Below are 16,249 nucleotides of genomic sequence, written 5' to 3'. Positions count from 1 at the left end.
CAGCTTGGCTTTCAGCAAGGCAGCAATAACTGGTTTGAGTTCTCTACGTTTCTTCAAAGTGGTTGGAGAAAGATCTGAATAAAACTGTAATTTGTGTCCTTCAAATTCAAATTGTGAAAGCTTCCTAGAGGCCTGGACTATTTTCTCTTTGGTGCAGTAGTAATGGAGTTTGATGATTATGGCTCTAGAGAAGTTGGGGTTCTGGGGTCTATTTAGTGCCCTGTGGGCTCTGTCCATTAATAGGAACTTTTCATCCACGTCAGGTATAAGTTTGCAAAAAATCATCAGTAGAACCTCTTGAAGATTATCATATGTAATCCTTACATTAGATCTCCGAGATCTGTTCTCAAGGTCTTCAATTTGAGTTTCTAGCAGTGAGATCTGTTTTTCATGCTCGGACATAGTAGAATGGACCCCCTCAAGATTAACTATGACTTCATCTACTTTATCCTCAATTACTGAGGTTCTTTTACCGATACTCAGAATATCAGTCTTTAACTCTGTTATGGCAGATCTCAATTCAGTTTGAAATATCTCTCTTATTTGTCTTACCAGGGCAGCTGATGGGGCGGTATGCTGTTCTCCCTGAGAGTCTTCAGACATATTATCTTGGTCGTCAACTGATGCCATTGCTGTCAAATTTGCTATTTTGCAGGGTTTTTTTGCTTGGGCTCTAGATAAGCAGTCCTTAACTGTTTGGTGTTTTCCTTTAATAGTAATATAAGAACTGGCAAATAAACTATCTTCAGCAAACTCTATGATATACTGCTGTCACGCGGTCCTTCAGTCAATTCATTCCTCTAGTACTAGTGTACTTTAGCGCTCTAGCTCCTCTCTTATTGCATGTTGTCTATCATGACATTCACTTATAGAGAAACCATCTGCGCCCCTCCGGTCAGGAACTGTTATTAAAGTTGTTGGGTGAAATAAACAACAGGATCCTCTCCTTCTAAAACATTTTCCCCCATTTGTACCTCAATCTCTTAGCCTCAGTAGCTATGGGAGATCAAGAAAGGGCTCCTGTTCCAGATAAGTAATTATATGAGAGTTCAACTGTTTTGTAGTATTCAGTTGTTTACATCAACTCATTGTAGACTTATATGCAGGAGAGGAAAAAAAAACAAAAAAACAAGAAAAAACAAAAACAGCCCAAAAGAGAAAAAGGTATGAGCGGTTCTCAGAGAGGCTTTTTCTTGTGCTGCTTCACTATTTGCAGTAGGTGGTGCGGACAAGCTTTTATCAATGCCCCAACATCTCAGGGGCCTATACAGTCTTTCTCCCTAAACACCATTCTTTCCTCTCCCTTGTCCCTGTCTGAGTGTCTCTTGTTGTAGTTCTGTTGGGACTGCGTGAGTGCGTAATGGGAGCTCTTTGCTGTTCTGTGAACACTAAGTACCATGTAGGCCACAAAAAGCTACACAAGCCCTCGTTCTGTAGCTAGATATGAGTCTTTGAGGTTTATGAAAAAAGTCCCAGTGGCATTCCTAATGTAAGACAGTAGCTCCCCAAGCTAATGATGCCTGAAATATCACCCCTTGCAGCTCCCGGTCTTACCCCTCCACCGGGTGGGCGTTGTGGCCTCCTCTTGGTGCACTGCGTAGCACGCAGAAATCCCTGTCAGCTCCTCACCCAAGATCTATGTGCAGCGGGACCGGTATTGCTAAACGGGCAGGTACCTCCCTTAGTAGATGTGGCTAGCCAGCTGGCTAAGGTGCCTCGTTTCTCCTTCTAGTGTAGGCCCCGGAGCTCCGTAAAGGGGGAGTAGCTGACAAGATGGCGGAATCTCGCGCCAAAGCAGGGGGGTATAACGGCTTATCACCCCTTAAAATACAGCAGATCGCTCGTAATCCTATGCTCTGGAGTGGATCCCCGACCCTCCGGAACAAACCTGATGTAGCTCTTTCCTCAAAAATCAAAAGGCACCAAACCCGGACAAAACTTCAGCTTCCAACCTGAAGGCCGCTATGACATACTCAAATGTCCGCAATTTTTGTGCTGCAATTTGAGGTCGCTGTCTGTATATAGTGGTCAGCAAAGATTTTGTCTCCAGAGATTGTTTTTTATTTAGTTTAAAAGTTACTTTTATGTCTCCCAAGTCAGGAGCTCTCATAACCCACTTCTGCTCTTGATGGCAGTTAACTCCGCCCGTGTTTTTTTTTTAAGGGTGTATTGGGTGGGTTTTATTTTTTAGATTAGGGTTTGGGCCGCAAAAGAGCTAACTGCCCTTTGAAGGGCAATGCCCATCCAAATGCCCTTTTCAGGGCAATGGAGAGCTTAGATTTTTTTAGATAGCATTTTATTTGGGGGGTTGGTTGTGTTGGTTGTATTTTTTTTTTACAGGTAAAAGAGCTGATTACTTTGGGGCAATGCCCCGAAAAAGGCCCTTTTAAGGGCTATTGATAGTTTAGTTTAGGCTATGGGTTTTTTTTATTTTGGATTTTTTTTTTTTTTTGATAGGGCTATTAGATTAGGTGTAATTAGTTTAAATATCTTGTAATTTGTTTATTATTTTCTGTAATTTAGTGTTGGCTTTTTTGTACTTTAGCTAATTTAATTTATTTAATTGTTGTTAATTTAGTTAATTTATTTAATTATAGTGTAGTGTTAGGTGTTATTGTAACTTAGGTTAGGTTTTATTTTACAGGTACTTTTGTATTTATTTTTGCTAGGTATTTATTAAATAGTTAATAACTATTTAATAACTATTCTAGTTAAAATAAATACAAACTTGCCTGTAAAATAAAAATAAACCCTAAGCTAGCTACAATGTAACTATTAGTTATATTGTAGCTAGCTTAGGGTTTATTTTATAGGTATTTAGTTTTAAATAGGAATTATAGGAATTTTTAGTTAGATTTATTGTAATTATATTTAACTTAGGGGGTGTTAGGTTTAGACATAGGTTTAAGGGTTAATACATTTAGTATAGTGGCGGCAACGTTGGGGGCAGCAGATTAGGGGTTAATAAATGTAGGTAGGTGGCGGCAATGTTAGGGATGGCAGATTAGGTGTTAATAATATTTAACTAATCTTTGTGAGGCGGGAGTGCGGCGGTTTGGGGGTTAATATTTTTATTAAAGTCGCGGCGACGTTGGGGGCAGCAGATTAGGGGTTAATAAGTGTAGGTAGGTTGCGGCGACATTGGGGGCGGCAGATTAGGGTTTAATAAATATAATGTAGGTGTCGGCGATGTTGGGGGCAGCAGATTAGGGGTTCATAAGTATAATGTAAGTGGCGGCGGTGTCCAGAGCGGCAGATTAGGGGTTAACAAATATAATGCAGGTGTCGGCGATGTCAGGGTGGCAGATTAGGGGTTAATAAGTGTAAGATTAGGGGTGTTAAGAGTCGGGGTTCATGTTAGGGTGTTAGGTGTAGACATAAATGTTATTTCCCCATAGGGACCAATGGGGCTGCGTTACTGAGTTTTACGCTGCTTTTTGGCAGATGTTAGACTTTTTCTCAGTCGGCTCTCCCTGTTGATTCCTATGGGGAAATCGTGCATGAGCACGTATGACCAGCTCACCGCTGACTTAAGCAGTGCTGGTATTGGAGTGCGGTAAGGAGCAAAATTTTGCTCAACGCTCAATTCTTGCCTTTTAATGCCGGGTTTGTAAAAACCCGTAATACCAGCGTTGCATGTAAGTGAGCGGTGAGAGAAAACTGCTCGTTAGCACCGCATAGCCTCTAACGCAAAACTCGTAATCTGGCCGAAAGTGTTTGCTAAAACAAAATCGGTTTCTGTTTAGTAACAGTTCAAATAATGCTTAGTTAAACTGAGTTTCACTGTAATTCGCTAGATTTCTCACAATAGAAACTCCCACTACTGAGAGCAAGACTGATATGTCTGAAAAGGTCCATCTAAAATGGAGGATAATGCTTTGAAAATTAGAAACTCACGCCAATGTTTCCTCATTATAATACAAGTTACTGGAAGAAATATGTATAGAACGCCTAAGCTACAGGCTAAGGTGGTTAGAGGAGGTAAAATAAGAAAATTTATTGAAATACATATATTCATCAAATGTAATTAAACATGATAAAAACATCAATAATTATAATAAAATAATGGATCCATGTGAAAACAACTTGATAAATTTAAAATCAAATGTAAGCACAAATTGACACAATGTTAGAAACAAACAACAATAAAACAATACTAGAATAATAATAGATGTTATGTCAAAGTCTCTAGAATAACGCATGCCCTATCAGAGTCTGTAGTATAGGGTGCACCCTATCAGAGTCTGTAGTATAGGGTGCACATTATTAGAGTGCTTGAAAAATTGGAGGTGATAAATATCCAAAAAAAGTGATACAAAGTACATTCAACAAGAGAAAACAAGGGGGAAGAATGAAAAATGGTGAAAAAACAGAAAAACTCCTTGAGAAAATAAAAAATATTGAGAAGCAATAGGCGTGTCAGTAGTTGTCTGACAAGACTATTTCTAATACCCTACCAAGGTGTTATAGCTGCTCTGCACTATTGTTATATTTTTTACAGGACACTATAGGATTGCTGCGATCCAAAATCTAGGAATCATAGAAGAATCATCACCCACACTCCAAGGGATCTTGACTTGGACACATTTGGAACATCTCACTCACAGCAGTTGATATTGTTTTGGTAACACACACTTGGAGATTTTCTTTTTTCTCAATATTTTTTATTTTCTCAAGGAGTTTTTCCGTTTTTTCACCATTCATCATCCTTTTTTCTCACGTTGAATGTACTTCACTTTTTTGGTATTTGGATATTTATCACCTCCACTTATTCAAACACTCTAATAAGGGCACCTTATACTACAGACCCTGATAGGGCAGTCGTTATTCTAGAGACTTTGACATAACATCTATTATTATTATATTATTGTTTTATTGTTGTTTGTTTTTAACATTGTGTCAATTTGTGCTCGCATTTGATTTTAAATTTATCAAGTTGTTTTCACATGGATCCATTATTTTATTATACTTGTTGATGTTTTTATCATGTTTAATTATATTTGATGAATATATGTATTTCAATACATTTTCTTAACTTATCTTCTCTAGCCAGCTTAGCCTTTAGTTTAGGCGCTCTTTACATATTTCTTCCAATTTTTGTTCTTCAGGTTTGCTAGGTAACCTTACGTAAAGAGCTATAGGTGCCTTTCACTAGCGCTTAGTCTATCTCTATTTACTATAACACAAGTTACTCCCATGAAACGCCTTTGAAATTCCCATGGATGCCTATATATTTGTTATGTCTTCAATCTCCATTGTTAACAAAGACCAAAAACTTACTATTAAACCTATAAAAACTGTCGGGATGTGGGTATATTATACATGCATATACAATCTTTTATTTATATGTATTTTATTGTATAATGCTATGACATCCTAAATATGTCTTTAACGGTATTGCAAAGAGTCAATTCATCTAAGCAAAAATGTAGTTGCTCAGATAATAAAACCTTTCATAAGGAAAGTAATGTATTAACTACTAGGTTGTTCAACAGAGGGTACCCCAAGACTATTAAAAGAAAGAAACTGATCTTAAATTAACATGTATTACAAAATACTTAGCGCAATACATTGAGATCTGTAATACTATTAAGAAATATTTCCCTTTACTTTATGGGGAGCCTTCACTTAAACCATTAGTGGAGAAGGGTTTTCGATGTGTATGCTAAAAAAAATTGTTTGGGTAATATTATCTCTCCTAGTCAACTTAAAACCACTACAGACAATAGGAGTTCTTGGTTAACAATTAATTGTACATTTAGGTGTGGATATAACAAATGTAAGGCATGTGATATGTATTATCACAGGTAGTTAGTTCTATTCATGCAAGACTAATCTAAACCTTTTAACTAAAGGTTGTATCAACTGTTCATCTACATATGTAATATACCTAATTGAATGTATAGAACATCACAAACAGTATGTAGGTATAACCACTAAAGAGGTACGTACATGCATACGTGAACACTTTGGGTACATTATCAATGAACAAAGATGTTAGCCTTTGTCTCGCCACTTTCTGGACAGACACGCCAAGGATGTGTCTTCATTTAGATGGCGAGAAACACTTAAAGTTCCAAAAAGAGGGGGAGACAAACTGTACTTATTGTCATGACAGGAGACCTATTGTGGATATTTAAATTGAAAATTTTAGCTCCAGTCGGTTTTAACTCAGAGTTTGATATCATAAATTTCTGCAAATGATTTGTCATGTAATATAAATAAGAAATTTAAGAAAAGGTATTTTTCATTTAAATCCTTGTATCACAATGTGTTAAATATGGATATTATATATACAGGAAGCGTATTGTACTTGTAGAGATAGAATACTGTTAGGTGAATTATTATTATTTGTTTTAGTTTCCATCTCCAAGAGAGTTGGTAAATGATTCAGTAGGTTATTAAGTCATTTAAATAAGGACAAAGGTTAAAAGTCAAATTGTTGATTGGCATGTAAATACCAAGAAAAATCCTGTATAAAACAATGGGTTTATGATTGTGTGTATTAGTATACCCAATTTAATGGTTGCACTGTGTTTTTAAGAGTGTATGGCACAGATGTTCTTTAGGTCTACGATTGTGGCATGTAAGCCAAAAACGTGTAAGATCGGAGTCTTGCACAACGATTATGTTATGTATTTTTCCCATGATATACCTGTCTGGCTATGGAAAATGTGGAAAAAAGTAATATATATCCATCCTTTATTTGTACAAGATTGCCTAGCATGACTACATAGATGTTGTTTTCATTTAGTGGGATCATAACTAAGACAGGGCATTTAATTGGTGGTTTCATTTTTAAAGTTCACTACAACATATAATTATTCAAAAATTTAATTTTTGTATACTCTGGTTTACACAGATGGAGGTTTATTTACTAAACTCAATGAAAAAAAATACCCTCTTGCACATAACTAGTTTCCATCCCCTAGGGAGTTCAAAAGTGTCCTAAAGTCCCAACTCTTATGAATTGATAGAATTATGACTAATCAGAAAAATCAGAGGCTTGATGAAATTATACAAAAGTTTTTAAATAGGGACAATGCAAGAAATGAGTTTGAAAGAATAAGGGAAAAATTGTTCATTAAACATGATATTTGAAAAAAATAAAATGGTAAATGATGAAAGAAAATCTTTTGTTTATGCTTATAATACTTTTAGTGATCGGATATATAAAATAATAAAGAAAAAATAGTACATTTTGCAAGAGGCATGCATTTGTCCAACTTTCTATGACAGCGTACTGAAAAGGTTTTACCAATGATAAAAGACAATTAAGAGCAGAAGTTAAATATTAATACTATGGTACATACCTTTGTTTAGGGTGTGCCCAATCTCATAGTGTTATTAAGGGAGGGGAAATATGCAATCCTTTTATGGTTAAAAAGTTCAAGGTCAGGGGACACTTTAGATATATTTCCACTTATGTTGTATACATGTTAAAGTGTTCATGTTGGTTGTTCTATATAGGGAGAAACAACAACAAAAATTAAAAAACTCCGAAGGTCAACACAAGTCTACAATTAAGAATCTTTACTGTCAATTTTCAGGAGATGAGCCACAGGCCACTACTTGCCTTTTTGGTGATAGACAGAGCACAGAGGAGACCTGGTGGTGGTGGTGGTGTTGGAGGGTGGGGGCTTAAATCATTATTAAATTAGGAAGCTTGGTGTATTTGGAAATTTGATACTATACTATGGACTTGATGATTAAAAGCTCTCTGGGCTGGTGAGATTATTAAAGAATGCTCGCCAGTCTTTCTATTTCCATGGTGAAAACAGGGTGTCTCGCTAAGGGGAGTATACTGCATTTTCATATGAAAAGTGCACAATAAAATTCATATTTTATAACATATATTTTAAACATTCACACAAAAATAAGCAGGGGAAAATTGTATTGTTAATGTGAATCAAAAATCGTAACAAACTTCTTCACCAAAAATCTTATTTTAACAAAAACATAAAATGTGTATGTAATTTACACAGGAATAAATTGTATTAAATATGCACAGTGTAAATCTTAACTTTAGTACACTGGATGTGCAAAACTCACACAGAAATTGTAACTTATGAATACAAAATGCAAAGTGTAAAATATAGGCGATTGTAAGATGCTATACACAGAAAGCAGTGTAATGGGATTTATATTGGCTGCAGGATTTTTAAGTGCTCCCCCTGCTAACTTCTAACTTCGCTCTAAGGAGCGAAGTGTCTCTATCCATCGAGCTCCATTACTTTCAAAAGGAGCCATCTCGCCACTCGCAGTGACTGCCCCTTTTTATGATCATTCTACCAGGGCAGCCCTGCTAGAGTCGGCGAGAGAAATTAGGTTTGAGCTGGCGGAGTTGATATAATCTAGCCCAGGGGTCAGCAACCTTGGCTCCCCATATGTTTTGGATTACATTTCCCATGATGCTCAGACACACATTAGGCTGGCTGAGTATCAGACACACTTTAGCCTGGCTGAGTATCATGGGAAATGTAGTTCCGAAACATATGTGGAGCCATGGTTGCTGACCCCTGATCTAGCTCTATGTACTCTAAGGGCCTTAACAAAATGTTTGATCTAAATCTCTTTATATAATCCTCTTAATTTTGCCCTTTGCATTTATCTATTTAAAGGGACATGCCACCCACATTTGTTCTTTTATGATTTAAAAAGAGAATGAAATTTGAAACATCTTTCTAATTTACTTATATTATCTAATATGTTTTATTCTCTTGATATGCTTTGATGAAAAGCATATCTAGATATGCTCACTAGCTGCTGATTGGTTGCTGCACATAGAAGCCTCGTGTGATTGGCTCACCATGTGCATTGCATTTTCTTCAACTAAGGATATCTAAAAAATGAAGCAAAATAAATAATGGAAGTAAATTGTAATGTTGTTTAAATTTCTATTCTCTATCTGAATCATGAAAGAAAGATTTTGGGTTTAGTGGCCCTTTAATATGTATATGTTAGCATGTTGTTTCTCTTTGTAAAGCTTTCCCCTAACATTCTTTTTAATTATCCTCTCTTTCATCTTCCTCTTGGGGTAGTAAGGAGTTGAAGAATGGGTAACTATCAACGTGATGTATGCAGTATGTATGTCCCCTCTCCTTTGGGATTATTTGATTGGCCTGTTTTTGATTGGTTAGGTTAATAAATGTGTGTTTTCACAATGTATTGTTAACTTGACAAATGAAAGGTGTTCAAAAATGTTGCTTTTAGGAGCTGCATAAGGATTTTTTTTCACCTTTTTGGTGGAGAATGCAGCTTACGTTTTGAATTTGTATTATTTATAAGTATATTCATGGAAACAAGATAATGAATGAGAATCAGTAAGGGTTTAGGAGAAAAAGATCATGCAAAACGAATGTAATTAGTTTTTACGATTAAGTAAGAACGTAAATAAAAGTGAATCAATTGTTTAGGAGTTTGCAATGACTTTTGGTAAAGGAGCAGGGCCCACGTTACAGATTGTTGTACAAGATTGATTAAGGGACTCTGATCAGATGCTTATTGTTATTAGCACAAGGATGAACAACTGGCTAAAAGACAGGGAACAGATAGTTGTAGTAAATTGAACATACATATATCTGTTAAATGACCTTGAGAAAAAACTAGATAGCAACATTTAAATCTTTGCAGATAATAGGGTCTGTAGGACCCACCTGTGGGTTGCAGCCTTCTCAGTGTAATCGGAATCTTTAGTAATTTTATCTCAGGGAGACAAAATGATATTAACTCTTTCATACCAGTGACAGCTGAATCTTGCTTCCTGGGAAATGTGTTTTGCTGAATAATATTTTTTATCAGATAGTGTTTATATGAGTTTAATAGTATTTTTTTATGTATTTATGTTGTATTTAGTGCAACTTTTTTATAATGCACTACCCTTTACACAAGGGTATCCATTGTGCTAGCCTGAAAAGCATAAAATGTGCACAAAAAACAAATATCACTCTCTCAACAGTTAGTGCGCCACTTGTAATCTAGCCCATAGTAGGCAATTGTTTAAAAAAAATATTATTTATATTTTTATAGCGTAGTCTAAAGGCCACTAATCCTGTTTAATCTATTTGTAGCTTTTACAATTAGTTATGCACTCCGGCTACATTTGTCTGTAACAGAGCTCTCCCCATGTACGTCAATAAGAACCTAAGGCCCAGATTACGAGTTTTGCGTTAGAGGCTATGCGGTGCTAACGAGTAGTTTTGTCTCACCGCTCACTTACTTGCAGCGCTGGTATTACGGGTTTTTACAAACCCTTCGTTAAAAGACAAGAAGTGAGCGTTGAGCAAAATTTTGCTCATTACCGCACTCCAATAACAGCGCTGCTTAAGTCAGCGGTGAGCTGGTGTAATGTGCTCGTGCACGATTTCCCCATAGGAATCAACGGGGAGAACTGGCTGAAAAAAAGTCTAACACCTGCAAAAAAGCAGCGTAAAACTCAGTAACGCAGCCCCATTGATTCTTATGGGGAAATACATTTTATGTCTACACCCAATACCCTAACATGAACCCCGAGTCTAAACACCCCTAATCTTACACTTATTAACCCCTAATCTGCCGCCCCGACATCGCCAACACCTACATTATAATTATTAACCCCTAATCTGCCGCTCCGGACACTGCCGCCACCTACATTATACTTATGAACCCCTAATCTGCTGCCCCCAACATCGCCAAACCCTACATTATATTTATTAACCCCTACTCTGCCGCCCCCAATGTCGCCGCCACCTACCTACACTTATTAACCCCTAATCTGCCGCCCCCAACGTCGCCGCCACTAAAATAAACATATTAACCCCTAAACCGCCGCACTCCCGCCTCGCAAACATTAGTTAAATATTATTAACCCCTAATCTGCCAGCCCTAACATCGCCGCCCCCTACCTACATTTATTAACCCCTTATCTGCTGCCCCAACGTCGCCGCCACTATATTAAAGTTATTAACCCCTAAACCTAAGTCTAACCCTAAACCTAACACCCCCTAACTTAACCCCTTAAGGACCAAGGCCATTTTTCAATTTCTTTCCCTTAAAGACCAGGGCTATTTTTAAATTTTTGCTGTGTTTGTGTTTAGCTGTAATTTTCCTCTTACTCTTTTACTGTACCCACACATATTATATACTGTTTTTCTTGCCATTAAATGGACTTTCTAAAGATACCATTATTTTCATCATATCTTATAATTTACTATAAAAAAAATAGAAAATATGAGAAAAAAATAGAAAAAAACACACTTTTTCTAACTTTGACCCCCAAAATCTGTTACATATCTACAACCACCAAAAAACAGCCATGCTAAATAGTTTCAAAATTTTGTTCTGAGTTTAGAAATACCCAATATTTACATGTTCTTTGCTTTTTTTTGCAAGTTATAGGGCAATAAATACAAATAGCACTTTGCTATTTCCAAACCACTTTTTTCAAAATTAGCGCTAGTTACATTGTGACACTGATATCTTTCAGGAATCCCTGAATATCCCTTGACATGTATATAGTTTGTGTTTTTTTTTTTTTTTTTTTTTTAACATTTATATATTTTCTGCAGTGTAGGATCCCCCCTTACCACCCAACTCCCCTGAGCCGCCCTAAACAGCTCTCTATCCCTACCCCCTCTCACTATTTGGTGCCATTTTGGGTACTGGCAGCTGTCTGCCAGTACCCACTTTTCAAAAATAATGTCAATTTTTTTAATTTTTTTTTATTTTATCTCTGTTATAGATGGCCCCCCACTCCCTCCCCTCCTCCCCCTGATCCCTTTTTGAAATCGTATTTCCCACTCCAACCCCCCTGATGTCAAACACTCAAACTGATTTTCCACTCCCACCCCCCTGATCGCAAACACTCACAGTGCTGATCGCGGGGACGTGCGCGTGCATGTGTGCACGCGCACGTTCCTCCCGCCCCCGTGCGCGCTCCCACACACACCGGGCACAATGCGACTGAAGGACACCAGCGATGGGCCGCCCACCCGCCTCCCAGCGCTGCTCCCACCCACCAACGATCGGCACCATCGCTGGCCGATGCAGAGAGGGCCACAGAGTGGTGTGCAAGAAAAGGTATTGCAGTGATGCCTCAATATCGAGGCATCACGGCAATACCTTGAAAGCAGCTGGAAGCGATCAGGATCGCTTCCAGCTACTTTAAACTCCTATGTCGTACAGGGTACGTCTCTGGTCTTTAAAGACCAGATTGTGCAAGACGTACCCTGTACGACATGAGTCGTTAAGGGGTTAAATATAATTAAAAGAAATCAAAATAAATATTCCTATCATTAACTTATTAAATTATTCCTATTTAAAACTAAATACTTACCTGTAAAATAAACCCTATGCTAGCTACAATATAACTAATAGTTACATTGTAGCTAGCTTAGGATTTATTTTTATTTTACAGACAAGTTTGTATTTATTTTACCTAAGTAGAATAGTTATTAAATAGTTACTCTGGCTAAAATAAATACAAAAGTACCTGTAAAATAAAACCTAACCTAAGTTACAATTACACCTAACACTACACTATAATTAAATTAATTCCCTAAATTAAATACAATTAAATAAAATTAGCTAAAGTACAAAAAAAACCCCCACTAAATTACAGAAAATAATAAACAAATTACAAGATTTTTAAACTAATTACACCTAATCTAATCCCCCTAACAAAATAAAAAAGCCCCCCAAAATAAAAAAAGCCCTACACTACACTAAATTACAAATAGCCCTTAAAAGGGTCCCCTTTTGCGGGACATTGCCCCAAAGTAATCAGCTCTTTTACCTGTAAAAATAATTACAAATCCCCTCCAACATTAAAACCCACCACCCACACAACCAACCCTATTCTAAAACCCACCCAATACCCCCTTAAAAAAACTTAGCACTAACCCCTTGAAGATCACCTTACCGGGAGAAGTCTTCATCCAACCGGGCCGAAGTCCTCAACGAAGCTGGGAGAAGTCTTCATCCAAGCCGGGAGAAGTGGTCCTCCAGACGGGCAGAAGTCTTCATCCAGATGGCATCTTCTATCTTCATCCATCCATCCGGCGCGGAGCGGGTCCATCTTCAAGACATCCGACACGGAGCATCCTCTTCATCCGACGGCTAACACTGAATGAAGGTTCCTTTAAATTACGTCATCCAAGATGGCATCCCTTCAATTCCGATTGGCTGATAGAATTCTATCAGCCAATTGGAATTAAGGTAGAAAAAATCCTATTGGCTGATGCAATCAGCCAATAGGATTGAGCTGGCATTCTATTTGCTGATTGGAACAGCCAATAGAATGCCAGCTCAATCCTATTGGCTGATTGGATCAGCCAATAGGATTGAACTTCAATCCTATTGGCTGATTGCATCAGTCAGTAGGATTTTTTCTACCGTAATTCCGATTGGCTGATAGAATTCTATCAGCCAATCGGAATTGAAGGGACGCCTTCTTGGATGAAAGGGGTTAGTGCTAAGTTTTTTTAAGGGGGTATTGGATGGGTTTTAGAGTAGGGTTGGTTGTGTGGGTGGTGGGTTTTAATGTTGGGGGGATTTGTAATTTTTTTTACAGGTAAAAGAGCTGATTACTTTGGGGCAATGCCCCGCAAAAGGGCCTTTTAAGGGCTATTTGTAATTTAGTGTAGGGTAGGGCTTTTTTTATTGCGGGGGCTTTTTTATTTTGTTAGGGGGATTAGATTAGGTGTAATTAGTTTAAAAATCTTGTAATTTGTTTATTATTTTCTGTAATTTAGTGGGGGGTTTTTTGTACTTTAGCTAATTTTATTTAATTGTATTTAATTGTATTTAATTTAGGAAATTAATTTAATTATAGTGTAGTGTTAGGTGTTAGTGTAACTTTTGTATTTTGTATAATTTGTATTTATTTTAGCTAGGTAGTTATTAAATAGTTAATAACTATTTAATAACTATTCTACCTAGTTAAAATAAATACAAACTTGCCTGTAAAATAAAAATAAACCCTAAGATAGATACAATGTAACTATTAGTTATATTGTAGCTAGCTTAGGGTTTATTTTATAGGTAAGTATTTAGTTTTAAATAAGAATATTTTAGTTAATGATAGTCATTTTTATTTAGATTTCTTTCAATTATATTTAAGTTAGGGGGGGTTAGGGTTAGACTTAGATTTAGGGGTTAATAACTTTAGTATAGTGGCGGCGATGTTGGGGGCGGCAGATTAGGGTTTAATAAATGTAGGTAGGTGTCAGTGATGTTAGGGACGGCAGATTAGGGGTTAATAATATTTAACTAATGTTTGCGAGGCGGGAGTGCGGCGGTTTAGGAGTTAATATATTTATTATAGTGGCGGCGATGTCTGGTTTGGCAGATTAGGGGTTAATTTTGTTTTTTAGTGTTTGCGATGCGGGAGGGCCTCAGTTTAGGGGTTAATAGGTAGTTTATGGGTGTTAGTTTACTTTTTAGCACTTTAGTTAAGAGTTTGTAGTGTAAAACTCTTAAAGGGACACTGTACCCAAAAATGTAATTCCGTGATTCATATTGAGCATGAAATTTCAATCAAATTTCAAATTTACTCCTATGATCAAATTTTCTTCATTCTCTTGGTATCTTTATTTGAAATGCAAGAATGTAAGTTTAGATGCCGTCCCATTTTCCTTGAACAACCTGGGTTGTCCTTGCTGATTGGTGGATAAATTCATCCACCAATAAAAAAGTGCTGTCCAGAGTACTGAAACCAAAATAACGATTAGAAGCCTTCATTTTTTAAAAAAGATAGCAAGAGAACGAAGATAAATTGATAATAGGAGTAAATTAGAAAGCGGATTAAAATTGCATGCTCTTTCAGAATTACAAATGAACAAATTCGGGTTCAGTGTCCCTTTAACTACTGACTTTAGAATGCATTACCAGTCTTGAAAGGAGAGGGTCTACCACTCTCTTTTTGGCAGACTCGTAATACCGGCGCTATGCAAGTCCCATTGAAAAAAGAGGATACGCAATTTCCGTAAGTGGATTTGCGGTATTTTCAAGTCTGGCCAAAAAAGTGAGCGGTGAGCCTGTACCTTCAAGACTCGTAATACCAGCGGGCGTTAAAAAGCAGCTTTAGGACCGGCTAACGCTGCTTTTTAAGCCTAATGCAAAACTCGGAATCTAGTCGTAAGCTTTTAAGCCCACCTGCCCTGTATCTCACTTTGTTCAAAAGTGGTTTATATCAGATGGGAACTCATGATTTGTGGAAATGTCTCTTAATATTTATATTTCTGTTAAAGCTTTATGAATATATGAATAAAAAATAACACTCTATCCAACCCTTACATTAGTAATCACCTTGTGCTCTATTCTAGGTCTCTTATTCTTTCCATTCCACACTAAGTAACCTGTGGGCTTCAATGTCACCTGTGACATTCTAAATTGACCTTTTTGCACCCAAAAATATTCTCTTCCTTGTTCACTGATGTTACCTACCAACTCTTCACTATCTTGCCCTGGATGTTCTCTTGTAAGTAATATCAGGATTGCCAGGAAGCTCAGTTTCCTTGAGAAGTCCATAAAGAACAAAATCATTTTATTATTTATTTCTTTATGGAGATTTATATAAAGAGTGAAGGGTATAGATCCATAAGCTTCTATTGGACTAAGCTCACAATGCATAGCTATTCCAAGGTTTAAAAAAGAATATCACGCGATCGTCAAAGTGATCACGTGATTGCAATGCCCAGATTGGATCATGTGGGACTGCCTACGATGCTAGGCATGTCCCCATTAGGATTTTCCATTGCCTTAAAGTAGGAGGATGCAGGACGCCAAAAATGTAGGACGCTCCATGCAGTCCTAACAGCGTTTAAGTCCAGTGCTGTTATGATGGCATGGAATGTTCTAATGGCGTCTAGGGGTTAACAGCATACAAATAACACTACACCCTGTCTTTGCCTAAACATAACCCTTAATTTATGAGACTTGTCTCAAACTTTCCGTTACAAATGTTCCCTAAAATTATACTTCATCCGATATGCATACTGCTGATATGCCCATCATTTTTGTTGTTGTCTCACATATGTTTTACATAACAAATACAACCACATGGAAGGGACACCAATTATTTTCAGTATTTTTATCTTGTAATGTATTGTTATCACGTAATCATATATCATCATCTATAGTCAGCTAAAAAATATGAAAAATAGCAACAATAATTGAATGACTTAATACGTCTATGCAATACATAATAATATGTTTCTACAGAAAACATTTGAAAGGCAAACGTTTATTTTGTTCATAGAACCATAGATTA

Source organism: Bombina bombina, chromosome 4, assembly GCF_027579735.1.
Source record: "Bombina bombina isolate aBomBom1 chromosome 4, aBomBom1.pri, whole genome shotgun sequence".
Taxonomy (NCBI): Eukaryota; Metazoa; Chordata; class Amphibia; order Anura; family Bombinatoridae; genus Bombina; species Bombina bombina.
Note: the sequence above shows the minus strand (reverse complement) of the source record.